The sequence below is a fragment of the Miscanthus floridulus genome, chromosome 19 (genome assembly GCF_019320115.1).
Source record: "Miscanthus floridulus cultivar M001 chromosome 19, ASM1932011v1, whole genome shotgun sequence".
Classification (NCBI taxonomy): Eukaryota; Viridiplantae; Streptophyta; class Magnoliopsida; order Poales; family Poaceae; genus Miscanthus; species Miscanthus floridulus.
In genome coordinates this window covers 11,397,265-11,414,991 of record NC_089598.1, presented here as the reverse complement: position 1 = coordinate 11,414,991, position 17,727 = coordinate 11,397,265, and positions in this window count along the sequence as shown.

The window sequence follows — 17,727 nt, the reverse complement described above, 5'->3', positions numbered from 1 at the left end:
ACTGCTTCCTTCCTCGTGCGATCCGTGGCCCTGCTCCCAGGAGGCGGAGCGCCGCCGCCAGGACGTCATCGGCTACCTCAGGCGACTCCTCGGCTCTTCCCTCAGCTACGAGGTGCGTCCGTACCTGCCGCTCCGATCTGTCTCCCCCTCCCTCGGCTGCAATAAGAAAGGAGCTAGGTAACGCAGCACTCACGCATCCTCCTCTCCGGCGTCGTCTCCCTCCCTCCTCCACCGTCGCAGCCACCGGGGCACGCAAAGATGCGCTCTTGACACCTGATTCGGCTACCCATTGCGCCCCTGCTCCCCAAAGGCATCGCCTTTGCTCTGATCAGTGGTTTTGTGCAGTCATGAGTTGCTTGTAATCTCTTCTCGACCGTGGCGGCGCCCTTCCCCATCCCGAGGGCCTTGCGTGCGTGGGTGTCGGCGACGGGCAGCCACCCTCGGGCTCTGGATCCCTGACTCCGATCCCCATCCATCCGACGGGCTCTGGATCCGTCACTCCAATCCCCATCCATCCCGCGTCCCACGCCCTCCGTGTCCATCACCGAGCAGCGCGGCTGGTGGCCTTCTCCCATCCGGATCTCCTCGCACACGATGTGGATCTCCTCCTTGCACACGATGCAAGTAACCCAGATAGGCGGCAGTCGTGGCAGGTCTCTGGATCGGTTGAAAAGCTCGGCCTGCGTGGTCTTCCTCTCACTGTCTTGCTACAGTTGGTTAGATCCTTCCGATTAACTACCCGTAATGCAAGGTGCCCAATTGAACCCAGCTATATCTGGATCCCAATGATTTTTTTACATTTGCTTCGAGAAAGACCTGGCAATTGTGAATTACATCCTACACCTACCTCATCCTAATGGTAATTAGAATGCAAGCATCAACTAAGTACGGTCGATTGCTTTCTCCGTCACTTCTCTGATTATATTTTGGATTGATTTAAAGGTGCTAGGGCGTACACCCTTCTCAGACCCCGCACAGAGCAGGGAGCTCTCTACACTGGGTACGCCCTAAAGGTGCTAGGGGCTCTGCCGCAGGCCGCAGCTGGTGAAGTCATTCTGAAGTGATCCCATCTCCGGCGAGGCATGGCTCAGTTACATACCGGCTTCCTGTTAGACCTGAGGAGGTGTGAGCTTGTCTATGTTCTTATCTTCTTGTGGTTACTGGTGCTTTATTTTATCTGATTTGTTTGGGGTGCACGTGTGAGCAGGAGGACGTCCTCGCTATACAACCAGATCAACCCCACTGAAGAGTCTGCGAAGACTTGCTCAGATTCTAATCGTGTGCAATCCCTCCTTGCAGGATGAGGCTATCCTCCCTGTTTCCTAATTTTTAGATATGATTATATATGAATGTGCAATGCATGTAATTTCTTTGTATAGTTAAGACCTAGGAGTGAGGGGTTTTGGAAGTGTGTAGCAAATAATTCACAAACTTTCTCCAATGAGGTTAATTATTTGTGTCCGAGACCATTGTGCTTTGGTGGGAAGCAGTCATGGATATTTAAACTGGAAGCTTGGAAATTGACCTTATTGTGTGCAAATAAACTACAGAGCTTGACTTGCAGCATTTTTTTAAAAAAAAGTGCTAAAAAATGAGGTTCAGCTACCATTTTTTTTCTCTTATCATCAAAGCAATGCTATGATTGTTCATCGTTCAGGTAAGGAAATTCTTATGAAAGAAATAGCTGAGGGGGCAACAACAATTTACCACATATGTGTCACTGTTAGTTTCATGATTTAGTTTTTAAAAGAAGTGCAGGTTCATCATCATGACACAGTTGCTTTAAGTTTTCTAGTTATTTAGTTCATAGATGGTTATAGAATGTCCTTATTTTGTCTTCTTACTGCAGGGTGTTGCTTAGTGTGTGGGCTACATATATTTGTATCACATCTGTGTGAAATCATCTGAATAATGAAAATAGTCTCATTTGCTGTCGAAATAAAAACAGTGGAATTTTTCAGTCTCCTATTTCATATTAAATTGGTGTGTTCATGACAACGTAGACTGCCTGGTTTGAATATTGTACAACTCATGGAAGAGGTAATACTGCTAGGAACGGCTATGGATCGCGGCGTTGGTGGTGCCGGAAATGGATGTGGACGAGTTGCACCTCCTACTCTGGCACTAGAGGGAAGTCAGCCGAGGTATGAAGATAGGTTTGGTGGTCCAATCACTGTTGTGTGAGTAGTTCTCTGTGAATTCTTGATTGTAATAAATTTTGGTCTGCTTTTGTTTATTTGCAGATGAGGGGTCAGCCGTCCTTGCTGCCAAGCATGCAGAAGCAATGGCCCGGGAAGCCACTGTTGTATGGAATCGGCACCCTGTTGGTCATGCCACTGAGGACACTGTATGGAGTGGGTCGTGTTTTTGGTGCTGGGCGGTTCCTCTGCAACATGACCAGCGTCTTGTCGTCGCTGCCAATTGAGCTTGTAAGTGATCTGAAATACCTGTGTGACTTCTAGCTAGCTATCGAGTACTTAAGGCTCGATGCTTATTGATATTTGCTTAATGCTTATCGATGTAAACATCCCTGTTTCTGTATCTACATGGTGGTGCTCTACTTAAATTAGTTGTGATGAGTTTCTTACAATTGGACTGCCATTGCTTCGTAGAAAGAAAATACAAGGTCATAACTCAAGGCCATTTTTAGTAGGAAAGAGCTGGTGTCCTATCTGTTGATATTTCTTCTCATTCAATCATATTACTGAGTGTCCTAAAATATTCATCAGCAACTGTCCTGGTTTATATGCAGGTACCTTGCCTTCGAGATAACTATGCATATATCCTGCATGATGTTGATACTGGAACAGTTGGAGTCGTGGATCCTTCTGAGGCTATGCCTATTATAAATACATTGGAAAGGAGAAACCAGAACTTGACTTATATACTGAACCCCATCATCACTATGATCATACTGGTGGAAACATGTAATTGAAGGCAAAATATGGTACAAAGGAATAGCTTTGGGCTATTTTCTTTGTTCTATCTTTTCCTGTATCATTCAGTGACTACGATACAGTATGACAGGACACAATCAAAATGTGTATTGCTATGAGATAAAGTGAAGCCAATAGGGCTATACCCAACGATGGACTTATTATGAGTGTTTTCTATAGGCATATATTATTCTTATCGATAAAGTACCTGTTAAATTCAACAAGATCTATAGTTTTCAAGATTGAATTATATAACTGAAGTTTAGAACTGGGCAGATACTAATGGCTATGCCTCAAGCTTGAGCGTGACTTCTGTCTACAGAAGGAGGAGGGAATATGTAGTGCAAACCATGAGAACTCATAAAAAAACTATATTTCGATCTAGAAAAAAAATATGAGTATAGTTAAAAAAATGATATGCATTGATATCCCAAAGGTGTCTTTTGTTTCAATACTTGGGATTCCCTCATTTTTAAAAAAATAATAGAATAATAAATTCAGTGATTTTTGTCATTTTATATGAAATTTTATAAAACAAAATTAAATTATAACTTTTGCGACAAAAGTACATCTATGCTTTTTGAACGTGCATCGCTTCATTTTTTGGAACCATAGAAATATGTTTTTGATTGAATCTTAATGAAGTATTTCAAATTCAATAGAATTAACTTTGGACTCAATGGCCCCGTTCGTTTGTCTTAAAAATGGCTTGTTCGGCTTCTTTTTTCAGCCGGAACAGTGTTTTTCTCTCACAACAATTCAACCGGAACAGTGTTTTCTAGCCAGTTTCAGCCAAGTTTCAGACCAGCGAACGGAGAGAATATAGCCCGTAGCGTTAGCACGAGTAAATGCATGCATACCTTGGTATGCGTGTTAAAGCGTGAATGTAAATGAACAATATTTGGAAGAAATGTTGCTTTCATTGATCTCTGAAATATATTTATATAAGTGAAGGGGTGTCATGAAGGGACATGACTGTTCCCAAAAGATATGCCCTTTGGTACTAAAACTAACTATCTAATCCTATCCACTATTTCTGTGCTTGATGGATGAGATCACTCGTGAAGAGACACCTGATCGTCAGTAGACGCCCGTTCGCATATAGGTGTCGTTTCACAACACTCCCCCTTGATCGAATCTTCCTTGAGATCAATGCATCTATAAACTGAAACTCCTCGAAAAACCCTATGGGAAAAATCTGAAGGAATATATAGGATATGCCATAAAAACTCCTTTAAACCTTATTGGAAAATAAGGAGAAAATAGCATATTTGTTTGTGTGTTTAAATAAACTACTATATCATTGGTATCCCATTAAAAATTTCAGTGGGGAAAAACTATTGGAGATACGATATAAAGATAACTCCTCCAAAAACCTTTCAGAAAAAATATGAGGAGCAATATAAAGTGATATGCCGCTAAAACTCCTGTAAAAACCCAATGGAAAAATTAGAAGAAAATGTAACGACATATTATTGGTATTACCTATAGGATAACTCACATGAAAAACCTTTTCAGGAAAAAAAACCATAGATGAGTTGTGAGGGCAATATGTGTCTTTGATATTTCCCACAAAAAACCCGATGGAGAAAATAGAAAATATGACACATGCTTATGTTAATATTACCTCATTAAAAACTTTAACAAGAAACCTTATGAGTAAAACTTGTGAAAAAAGAGAGTATAATATGATGCTGGTATAGGTTAGCATCTAAGAGATGTCTCCCCTTGATCCTTGCAAAATTTGAAGTCGTCGCATACTCATCTTTTGTACAAATTTTGAAGCATAGATGTTGGTAAGGGCTAAGTAAATAGGTCAGCGAGATTATCGCATGACTTGATTTGCAAGATGTTGAAAGCTCTAGTTTAGTTTTGGTGAATTGAATAAAACCCTAAGTGATAACCTAGTTTATCAAAGTGATCATGAGATAGGTAGCACATTCCAAGTAATGGAGCAAGTGGTGAAGAGCATGATGACAGTGTGACCATGGTGATGATCAAGTGCTCAGCTTGGAAAAGAAAAAAGAGAAAAATAAAAAGCTCAAGGCAAAGCTGAAACTTGATAGGAGCTTTTTTAGTTTAGTGATCGAGACACTTAGCGAGTGTGATCACATTTAGGAATCGATAGCCGTACTATTAAGAGGGGTGAAACTCGTATTGAAATGTGGTTATTAAAGTGCCACTAGATGCTCTAACTCATTGCATATGCATTTAGATTCTAGTGAGTGCTAACACTCTTGAAATATTTGTGAAAATATGCTAACACATGTGCACAAAGTGATACACTTGGTGGTTGGCACATTTGAGCAAGGATGGAGAAGTTGGTGAAGTGAAGGATGTGATTGTAACTGTGAAACAGTGATCGGACGCTCAGGCGGGTGAGTCTGGTCCTTGCTGACGCAATGCGGAGGAGCTGACCAGAGAGGACCGGACGCTGAGCGTGTTAGATCACGTTGGACCGAACGCGTCAGGTCCATGGTTTTGCCTCTCTAGAACCTCTCTAGAGTGGACCTGATGCTGCACAGTGGTGGTGAGCTGCGCGTCCGGTTGTAGGGTGAAGGCTTGGGCGCGCGCGGGGGCTGAAGTGAGCACCGGTGCGTCCGAATCTCAGGACTATGGTGTGTCTAGTCGTTCTTTAACACGCGTGAGGAAGCAAGTTGACCGTTGAAATCATATGCGCGAGGTTGAATGCAGGGGACACATGGACGGCGATCGATGACTGGACATTGGGGCTGGTGTGTCCGGTCGATCTAACCGGCGCGTTCGGTCGCCCCGAGTTGGGCTGCAGTGAGAGCCCAACGACTATATTTCGAGGGGGCCTCTATTAAGCCCTATGGCCGGCTCAAGCTCACTCTCTTAGCCATTTGCATTGATATAGTAATCTTGTGAGCTTAGCCAAAGCCCTCCCACTCATCTCCATCATTGATTCATCATCTTTGTGAGATTAGGAGTGAATCCAAGTGCATTGCTTGAGTGATTGCATCTAGAGGCACTTAGGTGTTCGTGTTTCGCTACAGGGTTTCGCTTGTTACTCTTGGTGGTTGCCGCCACCTAGATGGCTTGGTGTGGCAGAACCGCCTGAGCTAATGCCCTCCCAAGAGTACCTATCTACCATTAGACACCAAGTACCCAGGGGAGCGCACTAATTCAGATTGTTCCATTCGAGCACACCCAACTAGGAGAACTCGAAAATCCACATCTTTCATCAGGATCATAAATGAGAGGATAAAGCTTACAACATTCTTAGCCATTTCTTACATCACGTTATTACAACATTAGAGTACTTAAACAAGTTGAATGCAACAACGGAAATTAAGCGTATGATTAGGGTTACGATAGAAACAAAGATTTATCTAATGACATGGTGAAGCATTAACTTAGTGGACATTTCTATACAAGATATGCTAGAATATTTTACATCTTTTCTTATGAAAACCTTTAGTGAGGGCTATAAATAAACACTATGATTGCAGCGCGAAAGGAATCCTCTCTGATCCCACCAGAAGGTTTCTACACACAAGAGTCAACTCTAGTATCCTCCTGTCACCCTGCAACAGGGGGGATAAAACCCTGAGTACTCGATTTTACTCAGCAAGGCTTACTCAACAGGAGGAAAATAAAAGACTCCAAGGATATGCAAGGCTTATTTGGCTTGCTGGTTTATTGCATTTGCAGGAAGCATTACTAATGGTGCATCCTTATGTTCAAAGTTTTTAGCAGTTATTTTTAGTTAATTAGCTAATCATTCTAAGTAAGCACCTAAGTTACTTTCAAGCATGTGGTAAGCAATCAGAACCATTTTACCATCTTTCATATTCTAGTTCTTACTATGGTGCTAGACCATAGTCAAATCGGTACCATCTCAAAAGAAATGGCGATTCACAAATCAATGTATCCCAGCTGGGTACCCCGAAACACACGCCTCGCTTGTGCCCCAGGCACAAACAAGACCAACCTGCTCCACTCCTATCATGGGGTCCAGGTCCTCGTCCAAACTTAGACTCCAAGCCCCCAACACCTGAGACATGGTCTTAGTATGGGGCTTAGACCTCCACCTAGTACCCACCCCTAAAAGTTGATCAAAAAGAGCCAGAACCCATGACAAGAGAGTAACAAGTATTCCCACTTCCATAAGCAAGTATGTGCTCAGGATAATAAGTTTGTGACCTGACTACCATTCATAGCAACGAACGGTCCTCAATCGACTCAGGCAGGACAAATGCAACTGGAGCCTCGCTCACATGCCTAACCAAGTCCAAATCCAATGTACAATCCCGCTCGATCTCCAATTATCATCCATATATATTCCATGTGATAGTAATATGATAATAACAATAATAATATCTTTCCTATCTCTCATGAGTAATAGGTAATCACTCGACTTCTACCGGGGTCATATAGCATAGCAGCTACATGATCCTACCATACTAGTAAGACTCATAGGATAAGGATATATGTATGCAAGTGGATTTCATTCAACTCCTTAAAACTTAATGCATAAGCATAAAATAAAAGTGCAAATAATAGGGGTTATGCACCGAGGCTTGCCTGGGTAAGATATAACCAAAAGTTAGCACTCCATCATGGTGGCTCAATCATCAAGGCACCATCTTTTCTGTTTCTCCAGTCGACACCACGATCCATCATTATTCCTATTTTTATATACATGGATGCAACGCAGAGACGTAATTAATCAACGACAATCGCAACTCTTAAAATACATTTACGCCTCTCACGCTAACGAGCTAGCTCTAATGACTAACGTACTAGGCCATATATCCATGTTGTCGAATAAGACATTATTTCCCAACAAGTGTTTTAGCTTTAGACTTTCAAGGTGTTTCTTTATTTCATTGATTTAATATATATATATATATATATATATATATATATATATATATATATATATATATTTGAACTAGGGCTCCTTAGCTATATTAGCAAGCCACTTATTATGGAGCTACAAAAATTACAGTGGCCACCTAATAATATTAAGATTTTTTTATGAAATTTTTAGAGCCAACACTATTACCAATTTACTACAAAAAAATCCTACAAGTTTATATCTTAACAATATTAAGCATCTCAATTCAATTAGATAACTCTTGAAAATACTATGAAACTATGTGAACAAGATATATTAACAAGTCGATCATGATCTTAGGAACCTAACAAAATTAGTTTCATAATTTTTGGACACCGTTACGATTTTATATTAAGTCTACAAGTTTAGCTCATAAATTAAATTAGAAAACATTAACCAATTCCTAAGAAAAAGAAAAATGATTTCAGTCGCGCGACCCATTTACGCGTGGCTTGCGCAGACACGGCTCACACGCGAGACGGCCTACGGCGGGGAAAGCCCGCGCGTGATGGCGCTTTTGCAAAAGAGACCTCGAGCTTATCCCGAATTACACCTAAACCCACAACACAATTCCTATGTCTCTCAGACGAATTCATTTAACCCCTAGCTTTATTCGAATTTCCTCGCGCACGCCCTCGACGACTCTGTGCACGGTGGCGCGGCGCGGCGGTGGCATGTGGTGGTTATGTCGGCCACCAGAGGCTCATGCAGGCCTAGCTGCTGGGCTGACCTCCACCTATGGCCCTAGCGCCTATACTAAGCAACGATGAGATGCAACAGGATGCACCGGAGTGGTTCGGCCATGGTGTGCGGTCATCCACGACGGTGGCACAGCCATTCCTAGAGAGCTACAGTGCTAACAGAGCAGTAGAGGTAGCTGGAGAAGCATGAGGGCTTACCAGTAGACCTAGATGAGGTGATGGTTCGGTTGAAAATTACCTGAGTAGGGATGGCCGCATGTGACCGAACGGTGCAGCGGCGTACCGCGGCGAACACGGCCACGTTAGTAGCATCGGGGTGGAAGTAGCGGTAAGGCTAAGGGGTGCAGAAGGAAGAGGAGTTCTAGGCTAAGCTAGTAGTGCAGCGATTGGCTCTAGATGGTTGGCTGGAGGGCTACCATCGGCACCTATCAATCATGGCCTTATTGGCCCGACGATGAGAAAACGCCCAAGTTGGAGCTTGGCCGGGCGCGATTCAAGGCGGGGTGGGGATGTGCGAACATGCGACTTAATGGCAGAGCATGAAACATGACGAATCAAGTCAAGGTGACCTCTCCAAGCCAAATTGGTGAGCGGGGTCCGCCAGTCAGGATGGCAGAGAAGGGAGGGGGTAGGTCAGAGCTCAGCTTGTCCTTGCCTTGGTGGAACATGGTACGGAGCCATCAATGCGGCACGCGTGCAGCAGCTACGGACAAAACATGCGCGTCCACGGCTGGGCACGACATGTGCGGCCATAGTTCCATAAATGATGAGGCGACGACATCGGTAGCGGGGGCAAGGCCACGCGTGTGGTGGCGAGCAGGACAACAGCTATGTCACAGCGTGAGGCAGGGAGGACAGCGGCAGCAGCAGTGCAATGACGGATGGGGTAGCAGTGCGATAGGGCGGCAGCGGCCGAGGGGCGCAGGGCCAGCGGCTAGCTGTGTAGGCGGCCTATGGCCCGCAACGGGCGTTGCGGCCAGAGACAGCTAGGACACAGCCAAGCCAAGGGCGGCCCTAGCCCACCAGCACGTGGCAACGCGTGTGCGTGGCTCGGCCGAGCATGGCCATGGCGAGCACCGGAACACGATGACCGCGCACTCCAGGCGGGGTGACCAGAAACGTGTTGTGCATGAATTTTAAAGCGAAGCAAAGGCTGCTGATCAACACGACCGAGGTTCAACCAATTCCACTAACCCTAAGTCGATACTAACAGCGATCTAGCAAAGCAATTTTCACAACCAGAGAGCAACCAGATACGGAGATAAATGGATGCCAACATGAGTTCGTCACGCTGAACGCCGGTTCGCAAACAGAGCGCTAACAACATGGTTTACAACTCGTTTCAATGAAGTTCGGGCCAATTTTTGCAATGCCAACACAAAACCAAACTAGTCCATGAACTACACCATGTCAAGGTACTCGTTATGGTGTAGCCAACATTACAAAAAATATGGATTTAGTGTTTAAGAAATTTAATCAAAATTTAAATGCCGAAACAGCATCATCATTAGGTATTCAGACATGTCATTTTAGTTCTAGAAGCCGAAATTGAATTCCACATTCAATTCTGGAGCTATTAAAAATACTATTGAATAACATCTATTCACCAAAACAAAAGTTGCATTTTCATCTACTAAACTTGTACTTTAAATTTTATTTAAGTACTAAATACAAGTTATATTTTATTTTTATTTATAATAATTATTTTTTATGCTTAATCAAATAGGATAAGCCACTCACTATTTATTTGCTAGAATTGCTATCAGGCATTTTAAGCACTTTCTTCATAAGTTTCCAAAACAAACCCTTAACAAGTTTTGTTCCCAAGATTATTTAAAAGCTTTTAAGTGCCAAAGAAAAATTGATTAGCAACGCTTATTTGATTCTTTTATTCACAAAAGTAAGTCACACCAGCTTCACCTTACCATTTCATGTGAGAATTTATTTTAAAATCCTAGAAAATGCATACACTAGGGTTTATTAGGCTTTAACCTCAGTGCTAACTAAGTCCGTAACACCAGGGGTGTTACACTTGGTGCAGCGAGGATCGTTGAGTGGAGAAAGGTGGTTGTCTCTGGCTCCGATCATGGTGATTGTGAGGGGTTTTTGACCTTCCCTTGGCAGAGAGCCAAAAGGTATTCTAGTGGATTGCTCGTGTCTTATGTGATTCTCATCTTGTGTTGGTTGTGCAACACTCTATAGAGGGTTTAGCGTGTGATGCCAATTAGCGCATGAACCTCCAAGTGAGTGTATCACCACAACGAGGACTAGCTTGCCGACAAGTAAGTGAACCTCGGTAAAAAATCTTGTGTCATCTTGTCCGAGGATTTCTTGGTATTCATTGTGATTGATTGGCTTCATCATTGTGATTGGCTCAATTCCTCTACACGACGCCATTAGGACCTTTCAGATATTTATTTCCCCGCTTTCTTGTAATTCATGGGGATAAACCAGCTTAGGGGCAATGCTCTAATGTAACATGTTTGCATCTATATAACATAAGCGAAATTATCTTCATAGATAATTGTTGGTGATTCAAACAAACCAATACCACATGACTGTTGTATGTGGTTAATCATTCTGCGAAGTCATACACATTCATGTGATGACTCTTATAGAGCAATAATTTTGGAATGATTAGTAGAGGTTACCGTCAGAGTCTATTTAGTAGACTTCATGAAATAGCTATACCTCCATATAAGAATACAAATCCTGTTTGGGACGGGGACCAGATAAGTAACCAGCATCCGTGTATCCAATCATATTGGGATCATGATTTCTCTTAAAGAATAAACCAAGATCCTTTATGCCACTAAGATATCTGTGGATATGCTTTGCTCTCATCTAATGACGGTGAGTTGGATTTGCAGTGTGTCTAACTAGTATGTTCACTACAAATGCGATATTAGGCCTGGTGCAATTTGCAAGATACATAAGTGCTCCAATGACACTAAGATGTAGAACCTCGGTCCTAATATCTTTTCTCTAATATCCCATGGTCTAAATGGATCTTTCTCTATTTCTAAAAATAAACAATCATCGGGGTTTTGTTATGATATGATTTGTCAATATTGAATTTCTCCAATATTTTCTGGATATATGCTGATTGATGCACTAAAATTCCTGAAGGACGGTGCTCAAGCTGTAAGCCTAGGTAATATTTGGTCTTACCCAAATCCTTCATCTTGAATCCACATGATGGAAATTATATCTCGAATGATTGTATAATTATTTTTGTATCATAATGATATCAAAATGATCAATATTTGCAGTCATGCTTAATTATACACAATGTATGTTGCGATTTGTATTTGGATTCAGAATGTGAAGTCCATTGAGACTTATACGTCCGAATCTATCAAATTCATTTGATTTGCCAATTATTGAATTTGGAAAACTTTATTTTCACACATACCATAGGGTATGCTATGCTGGGTCTCTGCATGAAACCATATGCTACAAGCTCTCATTGTTCACCACCTTACTTCTGAAAAGAAACTCTGTGAGGGAAGATATTATTGTGGTAATACTTCTCATCACTGAACAAGAGCAATTCTCTTTAATTACCACCTTTTAGTTTGACCAAATTGGAGTGTGAAGAAACTCTGCCTAGGACTTTTGGTCTAGATCCAGTAAGGTGAAAAGCAATCTTTGAGGAGTTTATGTTGTGATAACTTGTAGTCTTTAAATGATTGATTCATTGCTTGGAATCAATATAGCATATGAAAATGTTAACCCTTTTGGACTTTGAGTCATTTCCCATAAGGAGTCAGTGTGTTCCAATGTCCCAGGATCAGAATTTGGGTGCATCGTTGATTCGGGTTTTGGATGCTCATCTATTTTGGGTGTCTACCAACTTGAGGTTGCCTTGGATTTACTGATTTAGAGGATCTTGTCCTCAGTATCCTCGGACGCTTACTTGGAGCACTATCCTTAGGAGCAACCGTACTTCTTCCCCTCTTCTTTGGAAGTGGGAGTTGAATGGTTTTAATTGGTACCTCCATTCTTTCGAGCATATTATAAGTAGAATAAGAGGATTTTGTGACACCTTATTATCAGTAAATGTTTCTGGCAGATTCTTTGTAATATGATGCAAATATAAGATATTCTAAATGATTAGATTTAGAATCTTTGGTATGTGGATGTGAGGATTGCTCTTTTTATTCTCAGCATTCTTAATGTATTATAAATCTCCCCCTAATACCTGGAATTATCCTCAAATGTAATCAACATACGGGGAATTTATAAATCCCCTGCAAAGTTTCCTCTTGGGATCCCTAATGCCCATTGGTATGGGTGGTGATATGGGTATGTGAAAACATACTCGATGCACAGATGGGACATATTTGGCCGCGGCCAAAGTTTCACGTACATACTGCAATGGAGGGAGTTGTATAGGTGCAGTTTGATGAATTTGAATTAATGATGCGGCGTGTAAGGCCGCATGAAAACAACTTAGTGCTAGTAAATTACAATTCTATTTTAATATGTCATGCAATTTGATTGTCAATAAGAGACTCAATCAAACCATTATTGTTATGGACATAAGGTACTTGATATATAGTACCCAAAAACCAAACAGCTCCATATAAAATGGATTTGATCCCACATCCAAAATAATTTGATCTAAATTAAAGATTTTGAGCAATGAGTTTGGTATAGTGATGGTTCTCATGACTAAGAGACACACCTGAGACTATATTATGGATGCATAAATGTGCATGACATAGTATTTTTACGATCCATAAGGGTAAATAGAGTCACATGTATGTTCTTGAATTTCTTCAAGAAATTTAGTGGCTCATATTGATGCTATGACTAATAGAATTGACAATAATTCTCACGTTATCTCTATAGTTGAATAACCAAGGTAAATGTGAGTTGGCATCAAGAGAGAGAATTATTTTGTATGCAATATTGGATATAGGTTATGTATATGTAGTCAAATCCAACTGAGGATGTTTTGTTTAAGTATTGTCATATCCGTTGTTTAAGAGAAAATACTCCTCTTAGTTGTCATCTTGGGGTTTCCATATGAAAACCACATTGACGGATATCTCTATAATTTTAATTGGGTATATTATGGAATCAAAATACAAGAATGGATTCATGATTATTATTTGAGTACCAATAGGGAGTATGATAGTAGGACGACCAAAGCCCACTATCATGACATCGCGTCAAGTGATTAACAAAATATTTTCTTGTCTCTATGTAAGAGATTAGGAATATTTTACTTCCCTATGTATAGAGTTTGTGGTGCAACTATCCACTAGACAAAATTTCTCTTTGCATTTGGATTGACTCCCGTATAAGTCTATATATAGCATGAAGAATATAATGACATTCTTTGTAAATATATAGATTACATATAAGTTAATTAGTGAAATATCAAATGTGATGGCACATTATTGTAATATTCAATTAAAATTAATGACAACATTTTATATTACAACACCATAATGGGACGTAGATACTAGGTATCTTGATAAATAGGAGACAAATTTTGGTCTCCAAAATGGATCAAGCGAAGTAAATTCGATGATCGTGCTCTCCATGCTCATAAGACCCACTTATTAATTAAGTGTTTAGTTGCTTCTTGGTTTCTTCATGAAACTTATTGTGAACAACTGGCCTTCATGGTGGTGTCAGGTTGAAGATTGAAGCGTGCTTCATATCTTGTTGGTGAGCCGAATATTTATGTCCAATGGATTTCTAATACCGATCAACTAAATATCTCAAGGCATGACATTTCCAAGTTATGTGGCTATAACATCCATAGCTGGAACAAAATATGGTTTTGTCATATTTGGGAAACACCTTGACCCCAAGGAATCCATGGGGCTGCTTCTTGTTGCGTTAATTCTTACCGTTAAAGTTCTCTGGATGACATTATTTCATGGCATCAAACTTGTCATGATTTTGATAGTTCAATGTACTTCAGATAATAGAGCATCACTACAATGCTAATGATGATTCCTCAATAAGAGTATCATACATTTGGACCTGAAGTATTGGGGGAATTAATCCATAATGCATATGGTAAGATGTGTGTTTTCGCAAAAACGCAATGTGGGAGATATTTTGGAACAACATAATTGTATTCTCAAGTGGACTTAAAATCCTAGAGATAAAGTTGTGGCCAATCATAGTCGACATTGGGCAGAATGACTGCCTTGTGTGTTGTTCATATCACTCATTGAGAGCTGGCCATATAGTGCTTCAATTTGCACCCATTGAGATACACATACGTGTGATCTGGATGTATATGATGCTTTATTTAAATAAAACTCCATATTTAAATTGATCATAAATGGTGATGCTCTCTTATGAGGAGCATCAAATACTGCTATGAATCCATAGAACATCAAGTTTAACATTATGTCCATTCACCATGTTGGATAACCGTGACCATCAAGAGCAAAAAATCAAATTCTTTCCTGGCCATTACTCCAACAAGGTTTAAACCATAAATTTTCTAAATTTATGCTAAGGGTAAATTTAAAATTGCTATGGTAGTGTTGTATTAATTAATGCAAAATAAATTTGGAAACAAAATGAGTCTTGTATTGTTAATGGTGTGAACCTCATATTTATGCTAACACTTTGGCGGTAGTCATCATAAAGATGTAGACCTCTAATAATATGGACATCATCTGTATGTACAATAGATGTTAAGCGGTGTATGCAATTTGTATAAACACATCTTAAGGTAATCATCAAAAAGTTAATGTAGACCTTTGTAATTCACAAACGAATTGGGCACGCACATTGAGGATAGTCACTAAGTCATAACTTAGTGTAGATCCCGCAGTAGGAACTTGGCACTACCTTGTGTATGGCCAATAGGAATGTGAATTAATGGTAGTCATCTTGTGAAAAGATGTTGACCGTATGTTCTAATTTATGATGTTGGGTAAGCACATTGAGGATAATCACTAAGTTAGAACTTAATGTAGATCCTACAGTAGCAACTATGGTGCTACCCTGTGTATGGCCAACATACAATGTGGAACATTTGTGTTGTACAAATAATGAGATAATACACTTCATCGATTTTGCATTAAAAATGTAAGCACTCTGAGCCTTAAATAAAGCATAAATGGGCTTAACATGAAATGAAATTTGCAAATAACAAAGTAATTGCAATGCAAAGGTCGTGATAATAATATTACATGTTTATTGGGTTTGCCAATTTGGACAAACATTTTGAATAATGTAATAATAACACATGTTTATTGGGTTTGTCAATTTGAACAAACACTTTGAACATGCAATGCTAATAGTACATGTTTATTTGAAATGTCATAGGGCAAACTATTTGAACAGTACCAATTCTAGACTGAAATAATTTTCAATCTAAAATAACAATTTTATTTGCTTGTAAATTTAAAAAATTTACGTTGAACCGAGGGCTCAGAAGCAAACAAAACTTATCACTTAGGCAATTTTCTGAATACTTAAGGTTCCAAAAAATACATTTGCACGAGGCAAATAAAGCATAGTGAAATATTGTACACTGGAGTCGAGAACAGGCTATGTGATTAATGTTGTAACCTTTGGCTATAACATGAAGACACGGAACATAATTATCTAGAAGGATAATTATTTAATTTATAGAAAATGTAAGGCCATTTCTGCAAAATTTACACAACCTTATCCATCCAGTCCTTCTCACGGACGATTTCTCCTCGAGAGAAAATCGTCGTTAGGCCGAGAGGCCGTGAGGCTGGGAAGGCCGGCCGCAGGGCCGCCGACTATGGAGACGCGGAGGCTGTCGGCCGCGAGCCTCAGGGAGCAGGGGTCGTAGGCCACTAGGCGTGGAGTAGCAGGGCCGCTCGGTTGCGGGGACCAGGCCTCGGCTCGAGGCCGCTGACTTGGGGGTCAGCCGCTCGGGGGGCGCCAGTCGCGAGGCTCGCGTCGCGTCTAGCCACCGCCATGGGGCCGTAGGGAGGTGCTGGGCCGGGGAAGCCACCCGCGGCGCAAAGCCGTAGGCGTGAGTGTCGTGCGGTCGGTGCCATGGGAGCAGCCGGCCGCCGCTGACAATCATAGGCACCAGGTCACGCGGGAGGCCGTCTCTGGGCCGCTGCGGGGCCACCGGTCACGGCGCGAGGCCACTGGCGCGCGGCCATGGCACGGAGGCTGCAAAGGGCCACGGCGAGGAAGCCACTGCCGCAGGTCAGGCGCTTGGGCACTGCAGACGTGGGTGCATTCATGAAGGTCTGTGATCTCCTGTCCTCTTTCCCGTTTTGATGATGCTTTACCTCTCTTCATCTTGGGGAAGAACAGGATGAAAACCATTCTTGTTGCTACGGCAAGATTGCAGTACGTCGTCTTCCACGGCGGCAAGGGAAGCGTTGCTGCTCTTCTTGGAAGACTTGGATCAGCGTAGGGGCTGGCCGCCGGTGGCCACCAGTTCTGCATCAGCGTTGCTGCTTTCTTGTTCTCGGTGAACTCAGAGCGAACGGTGATGGTCGAGAGGCGCCTCTGTTCTTCCTCCTGTGGTTGCTTTCATTGATCTCTTAAATATATTTATACAAGTGAAGGGGTATCACGAAGGGACATAACTATTCCTGAAAGATATGTCCTTTAAAATTAAAATTAACTTTTTTTATTCACTAATCCTATGCTTAAGATCACTCGTGAAGAGACGACTGGTCGTCTGTAGACGCCCGTTCACGTATAGGTGTCGTTTTACAACAATGTGTATGCACAAATGTACAATACTATAAATACATGCCTTGATGATCGCAAAACTATCAATGAGATTTTTTTCGCGAACACATCAATGAGAATTTTAGTCATGCACAAAGTTCAATTTATAATATTAACATTACGAATATCACGCTCGTATTATCAATTATTTTTAACAATACAACATGTTCGTGCTCAAAGTACTAGGGCATTATTTATTCCCGTTGCAACGCACAGAAATATCTATACAACAGAGTTGGTGAGCCTACGACGCCGCGCTCTCCGTGTCTGTGTTAATTTCATGAACTTTGCTTTTTGGATCAAATGTTACTTTAACGTCGGTATTTAGGTCCCGTTCGGCTTGCTGAAACTTGACTAAAACTAGCTGAAAACACTGTTCTGGCTGAATTGTTGTGAGAGAAAAACACTGTTCCGGCTGAAAAAAGAAGCCGAACAAGACAGCTTCTGGACAAGTCAAACGGGGCCTTAATTTCACATGTTATCTTATCATACGATCCGTGTGTTTTTAGTA